Raw genomic sequence first — 7,139 nt, forward strand, 5'->3', positions numbered from 1 at the left:
GTGCAACGCGGATCCGGTTGGACGAGGTCGTTGGCGACCTGCCGCGGGAGGGGGACAGCGGGATCTGCGCCAGGAGGTCCAGGGCACGCTGCTGCCGCTCGTGCAGCAGAACGACGGCCTCACCGACACGTCAGGGGAGAACTGCATTGGCCTGGTCTTGTAATGGGCAGGTGAGGTCATTTTTATGGGATGCAATAGTTCTTCGTCCACTTCCACGGCCCCAGAAATACTACGCCCCCATCTTTGGCGTGGTTTATGCATTATTATCATGCTGAAGTCAATATTTCTCACTTTTGCTGAAGTGAACAACTCTCAGTTTTGCTGATTTGGTGTGATGGAATGTAAATATCAAACAACAGCAGCCCGCACCCGAGGCGCAGAGCAGCCAGAACCAGTGATGATCGTGAGATCCTGCAGACGTCAATGGAGCTTCTTAATCAGTTGGATGGATTTTATGAGCTTAGCAAGGTAAACTGACATCATCGAGTATTTTTCTTCTCTAGATGCCTTTATGCCATACATGAAAAGGAATGGATTCAATCGAAGTAATTTACTCGCCTGAATGTATGTGTGATATTGTCACGCCCAATATGCGACCCTATCCAAAAGGAACTCGAAGGTCCCACCAAGGATAGACCCGCATATTGGAACGCTTTTGCAAGGTGGATATCATTACATCAACATTACATAATAGATGGGGATACATACAAGAGGCATACAATGCCACACGAATACAACATCACAATACATCAGAGCAACATCCGACTACGGATGAATCATAAACAGAAACTCAAACAATATCCACCCTGCTAGCCCAAGCTACCGACCTGGAACCTATCCCCTGATCGAAGAAGAAGCAGAAGCAGAACTCAATGCAAGCAAGCATCGCTCTCGCGTCATGATCATCGGATAAACCTGTACCTGCAACTGTTGTTGTAGTAATCTATGAGCCACGAGGACTCAGCAATCCCATTACCATGGGTATCAAGACTAGCAAAGCTTAATAGGAAAGGAAGGGGTAAAGTGGTGAGGCTACAACAGCGACTAAGCATGATATGGTGGCTAACATACGCAAATAAGAGCGAGAAGAGAACAAGCGGAATGGTCGTCAACTAGTAATGATCAAGAAGTGATCCTGAACACCTACTTACGTCAGACATAACCCAGAAACCGTGTTCACTTTCCGGACTCCACCGAAAAGAGACCATCACGGCTACACACGCGGTTGATGCATTTTAATTCGGATCTGGTGTCAAGTTGTCTACAACCGGACATTAACAAATTCCCATCTGCCTATAACCGCAGGCACGGCTTTCGAAAGATTATACCCTGCAGGGGTGTCCCAACTTAGCCCATGATAAGCTCTCATGATCAACGAAGGAATAAACCTTCTCCCAGGAAGACCCGATCAGACTCGGAATCCCGGTTTACAAGACATTTCGACAATGGTAAAACAAGACCAGCAAGACCGCCCGATGCGCCGACAATCCCGATAGGAGCTGCACATATCTCGTTCTCAGGGAAACACCGGATGAGACAGGCTACGAGTAAAACCGGACCTCAAGTTGCCCCGAGGGGGCCCCGCAGGCGGCTCGGTTCGGACCAACACTAAATAAAGATGACCCTCGGGTTGGCCGACCCAAGGGAAAGGGTAGGTGGTGGTGAGGCAAATGGTAAAACCAAGGTTGGGCCTTGCTGGAGGAGTTTTATTCAAAGCAAACTGTCAAGGGGGTCCCATAAATCACCCGACCGCGTAAGGAACGCAAATTCCGGGAACATAACACTGGTATGACGGAAACTAGGGCGGCAAGAGTGGAACAAAACACTAGGCAAAAGGCCGAGTTTTCCACCCTTTACCAAGTATATAGATGCATTAATAATATAAGAGATTTGTGATATCCCAACCAAAATCCTGTCCACCATGGAGAAATCTTCAAACTTCACCTGCAACTAGCAACACTATAAGAGGGGCTGAGCAAAAGCGGTAACATAGCCAAACAGTGGTTTGCATAGGAAAGGTGTCAAAGGTTAGAGGTTCATGGCAATTTGGGATGGCTTGATAAACAGGTGATATGTAGCGCAGCATAGCGATAGAACGAAACAACTAGCCTAGCAATGATAGTAGTGAGATCCAGGGTAGCGGTCATCTTGCCTGAAATCCCGCAAGGAAGAAGAACGAGTCCATGAAGAAGATGAACGGATGTAGCCGAACCAACCGAAGACGAACGAATCCTCACGATCGCAACGAAACAGGAACTAACAAGAAGGAGCACACAACAAGGTAAACACACCACACATGAACAAGACATGATGCACAAACAAGCATGATGCATGACAAGGCTACATGAAGCTACTCATGGCAAGAGATGATGCAAACAAGAGCAACACATCAAGACAAGTTTAAATGAGGCCGGGAACAACATATAACAAATCCGGTAAGTCCTCATATGCAAATTTCGAAATTGGTCCAGATCTGAATAAACCTTATATTCAAGTTGTTAAACAGCAAGTTAAGATGCACCACGATGATCTACATGAGATTCTAGTCAAGTTACATATAAAGTTCATTAGATTCGGAGCTACGGCCTAGAAGATATGAGCAAAACAAGATAAACATGGCATTGATGCAAAATGCACCCAAACATCAAGCAAACACCTCCAAACATGGATGCAACATGATAATATGAAACTACATGCAAAATCAAGCAAGTTTCATATAGAGCACACTCAAAACGGAGCAACGGTTCAACACACACACACTATACAAGTCATAGCAACAATCTGTCCAAAACAGCAAGTAGGCATATTGCAAGCATCAAAACAACAAGCTACAGGACCTCAACATAATAACAAAAGGCATGGGCATAAAGTACATGTAAAGCATAACAAAACATGAACACTGAGCTAACTCTAGAAATCACTAGAACATGCTCAAAAGGACATGGTAAGATTGCAAGTAATAACAATTCCAGACTTTGCAGAAAATAACATCAGGTTGCAATGTTTAGAGCTATCAAACAACATGTTACAGGAAGTTAACATGGCAAGCAAAGGCATGGCATGAACCTACTAATTGCATAGAACAAAAGTCCCTTACTGACCAAGAGGCAAAAAGGATCAGAAGATATGATGGCATCCATGTAAACATAGCAAGTTATTATTACAGATTCATACATGGCAGGAACAACAATAAGTAGGCATGTAGATGAGCTTGTGTAACTCACTACAGAGCAATACATGGCATGGCAAGGCAACCAACAGTAAGAAGGCATGTTTGTGAAGCTAAGCATGGCAATAGCAACTTCATAGGGTACATGGAACACTAGCAAAACATATGGGAACAAGTAAACTTAATGTTAACAGGCTGACAGCAACATTATGAAGCAATTTTAAAGCAAGATTACAATAAGCTACAGCAAGCTATAAATGCACCCAGGGTCAGGAATGGATAGAGCATGATATGTAGATGAAAACATGTTTAATGATCATCTCCAGATTATGCATAGAATGACTAGTAGCAACATGTTTATATAGCATCACAAAATAACAGATTCAGCCTAGCAAAACAGCAACATCATGAACACTACTTAACAAGCTCGATTCACTCACCACAAGTCATTGCATGACAAGATAAGCATAGCATCATTAAGAATACATGTTTGTTAAACAAACCAAGTCAAGAACAAGTCCATAGCATGCACGGATCAACTATAGCAAGCTTGGCCAAATTGAATAACAAGTAAACAATCTGCTAGGAAACATTTTGAAGCAAAAGTAGAGCACTCAAATGACAGGCTAGACTACTCCATAATTGCAATAAAGGGCATGAATGGATAGACAATAACCACATGTTCAAAACACCCTTACTGAAGTATCTCTAAATATGCATGGATCTCTCTGTAGCAACAAGTTTACATGGCATAAAAATAACAGCAGAACAGGGACTAAAATCAGCAACAGCAAGTACCCTAGTTTGCATGCTTGTGCTAGTCACCACATTGATCACAAAAATACATGGATAGCACCTCTGGAAACAAGACATAGCATAGATCAAAACACATGAAGACATCAACCTCATAGGATGCACACATCAATCATGGAAAAAATGACAAATGAGCATGTTATAACAGTTTCAGCAGATTAACATCACTTCGCACTCTTCCAACAGCATTTAGGGCATCAAGATGAGTTCAAATGAAAATGATGCAATGGAATGAAATGATCTACTCGTCGAGGCGAACAATTTGACATATTATATGCACGAAATGGAGCTACGGATGCAGAGATACAATGGCATGAACATGGCATGATTATGTTAGAAAACGGGGACTTAGCGGATTTCGGGGTCAACCTCGTTTCTGCACGGATTACGATGTTCGCCGGAGTTCGCCGGAAAACGCGGGGAGGACGGCACCGGAGTTGGATCCGGCCGGAGGAGGGGACCGACGAGGCCGGGGTCGCCGGATCCGGCCCTCCCGTGGCCGGATCTGGCCGGGGCGGAAGAGAGGATGGCGCGGGGGCGCCGGAACGGACGACCACCGCGGGGCGGCGGCGCAGCTCGGCGCCGGCCGGCAGAGGCGGCAGGCGGCGGGGCCGGCGCGGGAGGCTCCGGCGGGGATCCGGCGAAGCGCGGCGGCGGGACGGCGCAGTCCCGCGACGGGGCGGCGCGGCGGCAGAGGGAGAGGCGCGGGGGCGGCGCCGGACGGCGGCGAGCGTCGGCGGCGGACGGCGCAGGCGCGGGAATGGGCCCGGCGCGGGTGCGGGCGGGCCGGCCGTGGGCCAGGCGGGCCGCGGCGGCGCGGGGAGCCGCAGGGCGACGCGCGGGATAGGTGGCAGCACGGGATTGGCTGCGGGCGCGGGCGGACGTGTCCGGCCGCCCGGTGGACGCGTCCGGCGTGGCGTGGAGGGAAAAAATTAGGGTTAGGGGAAATGGACTGCGTGAATTTCGGAGGGGATCACATATATATAGGTAGAGGGAGCTAGGAGAGTCCAAATGAGGTGCGGTTTTCGCTCACACGATCGCGATCGAACGACCGAGAGCATGGAGGGGAGTTAGATGGGTTTTGGGCCAGTTTGGAAGGGGTGTTGGGCTGCAACTCAAAGAGGGCTTTGCGGTTACCCGGTTAACCGTTGGAGTACCAAATGACCTCCAAATGGCACGAAACTTGACAGGCGGTCTACCGGTGCTAGACCAAGGCCGCTTGGAAAGACTCGGTCCATTCCGAGAAAGTTTAACACCCGCACATGAAAAGAGAGAAGAGGGAGACGCCAGATGACATAGGAGCGCCGGATTGCAAAACGGACAACGGGGGAAATGCTCGGATGCAAGAGATGAACACGTATGCGATGCAATGCGATGCACATGATGACACAATGCGAATGATGACATGATAAAATGCAACACGCAAGCAGGTGACATGGCAACGACGGCGAATAACTGGCGGACACCTGGCGCATCGGATATGGGGCGTTACAACACTCCTCCACTAACAAGAGATCTTGTCCCGAGATCTTAGGCTTGAGACGGAAGGGAAAAGGGAAGAGGTGAAACAAGAACTCAAGAAAAAGCAAAGAGTCGAGAGCACTCGAGAAGAAGAGAGGAACGACGAGAATGACGAGAATCGAAAGTTCACGGAATCAGATAGACTATGAAAGCACCCGTTCTAACCGGAGTGATTAGAATGAGAAAAGAAACGAACAAGAATGAAAGGATTTAGGCAGCACTCCGACTGAAGATGGAAGGAAAAGGACGTGAACTAGAGAGGATGGAATGATACTTGATGAACTCTTGAAGAAGGAATTAAATCATGAAGAACCACCATGAAGAACTCCGGTAACAAAAGAATGACGAGATAAAATGAAGGATGAAAGAATAAGATGAGCCTTGCGATGATTTAGATGGAGGTTCCGACGAGGTGGCCGAGAAATTGAACTCTGGGAAAGAAAAGATGAAAACACTTGGACCTAGAATTTATTCATCAAGAACAAACTCTGAAGGAAGGGATAATCATTGGGAGGAAATAATAATAAGATTTATTGTATGCTTATCCTTCATCAAATTAAATTGATGACTAGCAATGGATTTTTGCATACTACTTATTCTTCTTGAAAAGGATTAGGGGAAAAATGGCGCAAAACTGAGAAAGTCTTCATGAACCACCGGTAGGATTGAAAAGAACAAATGGATTAATATGATAACCAAGGAAAAGAATCTTGAACGAACCACCATAAGAATTCGAAATGACTAATGAAAGAGACTGAATCACCGGGAAGAATTAGAAGAACGAATATGCTAGAGAGGATATAGATTCAGAAGAACAAAGGGATCATGAGCTGATTAAAGAACACTTGAATGAAGCACCGGGATAAATAGAGAACGATAACTGGAATGAAGGCCTCCGGTGAAAGAAATGGAAAAACAACTTCTGACATACTCCGGATGGGTAAGAAAAGAATATCTGACAAATGGAATAATTCGAGACGATAGCATGAAACTAGAACCACGAATCTTCGAGAGAACGGGCAAGATTTAGAGGAAAAACTCTTCTTCGGTCTTGAAAAGACGACGAGAAACACCACCAAAATTACCGAGATACTCCGGGAGAATGAAAAACAAAGAGGTTGAGCCAACAATGAAAATGATTTGAAATCGATCTTGGAAAGGCTTGTGACTGATGAAATCCATTCTTACGTCACACTTAAAAGATTTGAGAATAACTCCGGAAGAATTAGAAGAGTCAGGTAAGATCCTGGGAAAAAGACCTGTGGGTTAGGGCCCACTGAAGAGAAACACCGTTGAAAAGGATGATGAACAGATAGATGATGCACCTGAACAATTGAAATATTTGAATGAGGTGACAACCTCGAATTATTTAAACACAGACAAATCTCCTGAGATGTCTTGAACTCCGGAAGGATAAACTGGCGAGAGGCGAACGAGAAAGGAGAACACTTGGTCCAAATAAAAGAATATGATCAATCTCAAAAACTTTAATTGGGTCCACCGGAAAAAGAAAGGGATGAAGAATGACGAACAAGACGAGAATTCACTGGTTGAAATGAATGAGGGAAGACTGAAGAGCTCCACACGAATGAAATAGCTTCTTGAATAGATGGTCGAAAGAGAGTCAGACTCCGGG

The 7,139-nt window shown here is 46.0% G+C and overlaps 1 long non-coding RNA gene across 2 annotated transcripts in view; it reads left to right on the forward strand.

Moving 5' to 3' along the window:
* Positions 1-361: 361 nt before the first annotated feature.
* The window catches only part of LOC119281608, a 15,821-nt gene continuing 9,043 nt past the window's right edge, over positions 362-7,139 (forward strand). For both annotated transcript variants that reach the window (XR_005138476.1, XR_005138475.1), the window contains exon 1: positions 362-468. This is a non-coding gene — a long non-coding RNA (uncharacterized LOC119281608). The remainder of the gene's footprint in view (positions 469-7,139) is intronic.

The sequence above is a fragment of the Triticum dicoccoides genome, chromosome 3B (assembly GCF_002162155.2).
Source record: "Triticum dicoccoides isolate Atlit2015 ecotype Zavitan chromosome 3B, WEW_v2.0, whole genome shotgun sequence".
In the NCBI taxonomy this organism is placed as follows: Eukaryota; Viridiplantae; Streptophyta; class Magnoliopsida; order Poales; family Poaceae; genus Triticum; species Triticum dicoccoides.